We start from the raw sequence: 5000 nt of genomic DNA, 5'->3' as shown, positions 1-5000 counted from the left end.
GCCGCGCGGGCAAATGAGGTTCAAGCGGGCTGGAAGACGCGCGAGAATTCCAGAAGCTTCGAGGATTCTCCAGGCGCTGCTGGAAGCTGCGGGGCGCGGGCAAAGAGGCGCAGGCGGGCGCGGGGCGCGCGGAGCGCACGGGCCCGTAGCATGCCAAAACGAGGTTCACCGCCAGAAAATTCCAGAAGTCTCTGGGGCGCACGGGAAACTGCCAGGAGGTTCTGGTTGGCCAACGAAAATTCCAGAGGAGTCTGGTTGGCCTACGAAAATTCCAGAAGCCACCAGAACGGGCCCGTGGCGCCCAGAACGGGCCAGTAGCGCCCAGAACAGGCTGGAACAGCCCAGAAGCTTCCAGAAATCTGCAGGGGCAGCAGATTTCCCACCAGCAGCTGGGGCCCACAGATTGGTTGGCCAGCAGAATCCAGAATTCTCCCAGGGGTGTAAAATTACAGTTTAGTCCCTGAAAGTTCTGGAAGGAGAATTCTGGCCACATATTTGAAAAGGCATTTCCACCACACATTGAGGAGGTGGATTGCCTATAAATAGGGGTGCTGGGGTATTTGTCCAGCAACTTAGAAACTTGGCAACTTGAGAGTGGGAGCCTCCAACACCAAAATAGCCTTTGGGACACCTTGTACACACTTTGTGGTACATTTGTGAGCTTTCTTGTATTCTTGCCTTGTAAATTTTCCCAAGTGTAATATAAAAGCCATTTTCCCCAATTCTCTTCCCTTCTAGCTAGTTAAGCTAGTTTAGCTTCCTTCATCCCACAAGAAGCTGGCCGAGCTCTTCACAACCCTTCAATTGGTTTCCGCTGCGTGTTTGTGAGGTTAGGCTGACTTAGCTCGACGGACTGAGCTGAGTGCCGCACGGCTTAAGCGATTTTCGGGGTTGGAATCATTAAGCCCGTGACAAGTGGTATCAGAGCCTACTTCTACCGAGGTTCATACTGCTGATACCATTGGGAAGTGGTATCAGAGCCATTGGAGGCAAATTCTGCCTGGTTCTGGTTGGCCAGCGGTAGCATATTGTGAGGTTTATTTCTGCTGTGATTGGAGTTGCCGAGATACCAGGGGTTGGTAGCTGCTTCAGTGAGGTTCAGCTTGCCTTTGTGAGGTTATTTCCAGCTGATTCTGGGCGAGAGTCTGCCAGAATTATTGGGGCGCTGGTTTGGCAGGAAGTGAGGTTATTCTGCCAGTTTCTGGGCAAGTTGACTGAGCAGTTTCGGCAAGGGTGATTTTGGCTGCAGAAGAACAGTCCAGCGAGGTTAGCCTGTCCAGAATTGTGAGGTTGGTTTCTGGGCATTGGTGGCAGATTTTCAGGGGAAGAAAATCTGTGTGCTGGAAGAGTAACCAGTGAGGTTCAAAACTGCCTACAGGGGTAGTGCAGTGAGGTTCTTTCTGTGAGAAGCCAAAAGCAGCAGAATTTTACCCGCAACCAAGTAAAGAGAGTACTTGGTTCCCCCACCCGTTTTTGGAAGAAAGGAGGTTTTCATCGAAGGAAGCAAATTTTGCCAACGATGTCAAGCCCGACAAAGGAAGTTGTGGCGGTTGGCTTAGTCGCTCCAAAAGGGAAGGAGCATGGCGACCTAAGGAGGAAGTTGGAGCCAAAGAAACCTAGCCAAGGGAGAACGAAGCTAGGGGACTTTGAGGTCGAGCTCGCAAGGGTGCAATTGCGACTTGTCGATGATGATCAACGCTTCGAGGAGATAGAGTCCCACCTTGAGGAACTTGAGTCTAGCATGGACGAGGTTCGCGAGGAGATGCAAGGGGCACTAAATGAAGCTGTCGACAAGGTGGTTAAAGAAGGTGAGTCTTCGAAATCCTCCCTCCTTAGTGAAATTGCCGCACTTAAGGAAGAGAATGTCTTGTTGAGGGGAGAACTTGGGAAATTAGTAGAGGAGTTGAGAAGGATGAAAGATGAGGTGGAAAGTTTGAGGAAAGATAGGGATTGTGAGTCCACTTCATCCATTCCTCTACTAGGCAAGGAGGAAGTCCCTAAGGAGAGGAGACCTTTGCGAAGGTGTTATTTTTGCGAAGGTCCTCATAAGATTGGTGAATGCCCAAGGAGGAGTGAGCTTGTTGCTAGGGTGCAAAGCAACGAGACTCCGTTGGAGCCAAGGGTGGCACACTTGGGTTCTTTACAAGTGCATGGAGCACTTGGACGGGTGGAAACTTTGGAGGAGCAAGATGAGGAAGCGGGTACCTCATCATCATCATCTTCATCTTCATCTTCGTGTTTGGAAAAGGACCTAGGGGAATGTGGAGACCACAAGGGTATGAAGTTGCCGAGGGAGCTACCACCAAGGGAAAAGGTGGATGGTGCCATGGACGAGGGGTCCAAAGTAGCTGAAAGTCCGAGGGAAGTGGTTTCGCCGAAGCAAGGGAGGCGTAGGCGACGACGCTCAAGGGGGAGCAAAAGTAGGTGCAAAGCCGAGGGGATGGCAAAGTCACCTAGCCACAAGGACGAGGGGAATGCTACTAGTGCACTTGAGGAGAAGGCTGAAGGCAACACTTCGTATGTAGGTGGACATACGGAGAGGTCTTCCACAACTTCGCACAAGGGAGATGCGAAGAGGTCCGAAGTTTGCTCAAGTGGAGTTGGGCAAGCGAAGAAGACGCGACGAGGGCGTCGCGGGTATGAGTGGGGGAGAATGTCACGGTCCAAAGGTGATAGGACCAAAGACCCCCAAAATTGGAAGGAAAATTGGCTTTACAGGTTGTTGGAGCCAATTCTGCATTTGGGCCTGTGTGGCAGCCCAAATGAGGTTCAACGGGCTTGTACTGCTGGTTGCAAGGAGAAAATGCCAACTGGGGCAGATTGGCCAGCAGACAGGTTGAACGGGCCCGTGGGTGCCAGGGGTGACTGGCACTGTTGGGGAAAACAGGCAGACTTGCGGGCCAGGAGGGCTAGCAAGCAAGGTTCACTGGGGGACTGGGCCAGGCGTGGAGCCCAGCAGGCCAGAAGGGCTGGCGAAGGCAATGGAGGCAGTCTGGCGAGGGGCAGGCCCGACGGGGTGCAATTGGGCCAGCCCAGCACTGGGGAAAGTGCTGGAAGCCATGGGGCATCGCCAGATGGTAGGAGGTTCAGCGGGCACGCTGGTAGGCCGCGCGCGCAGGGGGACGATGCTGGCAGGCCGCGCGGGCAAATGAGGTTCAAGCGGGCTGGAAGACGCGCGAGAATTCCAGAAGCTTCGAGGATTCTCCAGGCGCTGCTGGAAGCTGCGGGGCGCGGGCAAAGAGGCGCAGGCGGGCGCGGGGCGCGCGGAGCGCACGGGCCCGTAGCATGCCAAAACGAGGTTCACCGCCAGAAAATTCCAGAAGTCTCTGGGGCGCACGGGAAACTGCCAGGAGGTTCTGGTTGGCCAACGAAAATTCCAGAGGAGTCTGGTTGGCCTACGAAAATTCCAGAAGCCACCAGAACGGGCCCGTGGCGCCCAGAACGGGCCAGTAGCGCCCAGAACAGGCTGGAACAGCCCAGAAGCTTCCAGAAATCTGCAGGGGCAGCAGATTTCCCACCAGCAGCTGGGGCCCACAGATTGGTTGGCCAGCAGAATCCAGAATTCTCCCAGGGGTGTAAAATTACAGTTTAGTCCCTGAAAGTTCTGGAAGGAGAATTCTGGCCACATATTTGAAAAGGCATTTCCACCACACATTGAGGAGGTGGATTGCCTATAAATAGGGGTGCTGGGGTATTTGTCCAGCAACTTAGAAACTTGGCAACTTGAGAGTGGGAGCCTCCAACACCAAAATAGCCTTTGGGACACCTTGTACACACTTTGTGGTACATTTGTGAGCTTTCTTGTATTCTTGCCTTGTAAATTTTCCCAAGTGTAATATAAAAGCCATTTTCCCCAATTCTCTTCCCTTCTAGCTAGTTAAGCTAGTTTAGCTTCCTTCATCCCACAAGAAGCTGGCCGAGCTCTTCACAACCCTTCAATTGGTTTCCGCTGCGTGTTTGTGAGGTTAGGCTGACTTAGCTCGACGGACTGAGCTGAGTGCCGCACGGCTTAAGCGATTTTCGGGGTTGGAATCATTAAGCCCGTGACAATTAGCACCAAGCTCATCCCCCCAGCCTAGGTATTGCAAAACCACAACAGCCCCGACGTCCATCCACGACCCCGAGGAACGTAAGACCCCACCAAGCAGCAGGCCTACACCACCAAGGACACAAACTAAGACAGGTTGCATCGCACGTCCGCCTGTGTTCAGAGTGCGGTATCCACACCTTGAACCGGCTTCCATTTGACACCCCCCGGCAAAGCCTTCGACCCCAATAGCTTCAGCCCTGTCGCCAGACCCAAACGCCTCAAAAGTCTATGCCACCAGGAACTCACACCATGCCCATTGCATCGCATTTCCGCCAGCACGTTGACCCAAGCACGGCACTAGAATGCCACACCGAAGCCTTGCACAAGCATCCAATTGATACTCCAAGCATGGGGATCGGCCCCAATAGCACTGAGTTCGTCGTCGGAGTTGAGGTACTGACCGCCGAGTTGGATGGAAATATTAGCACAACAAAATCCCAAAGCCCAGTGCATCACCTGGAAACTCGCACATCGGCACGAGCACAACATACAAATGCCATGCCCACACCTTGCACCAGCGTCCATTTAACACGCCCAAGCATTGGGATAAACCACCGGATCATTTCCTTGAACTGTCACCAATGGCCCTGGAATGGGCCCCACCGGGCCCGGGACGGGCCCCACCGGGTCCACCACGCCCGAGAATTTTTTTCGATGTTGAATCGAGAGGTAGAGGTGGAGAGGGGGCTAACAAGCTTATTCGCATGCTATACCGATGCCCACATATGGCCTAGCGCATGCCCAGGCCCCGGCCTTGCTGGCCCCCCCAGGGGGGTGACTACCCACACCCCCCTAAAGAGCCTTAGGAACAAGTTGAGCTGTGCCAGGAGGAAACATCACAATGTCTGAGGTGACACACCCCCCCTAAAAAATTCAATTTTAGGTATTTCGACCTGATTTTTTGCAGATA

The sequence above is a fragment of the Manihot esculenta genome, unplaced genomic scaffold (genome assembly GCF_001659605.2).
Source record: "Manihot esculenta cultivar AM560-2 unplaced genomic scaffold, M.esculenta_v8 Scaffold64, whole genome shotgun sequence".
Taxonomy (NCBI): Eukaryota; Viridiplantae; Streptophyta; class Magnoliopsida; order Malpighiales; family Euphorbiaceae; genus Manihot; species Manihot esculenta.
This window is presented reverse-complemented; position numbering follows the sequence as displayed.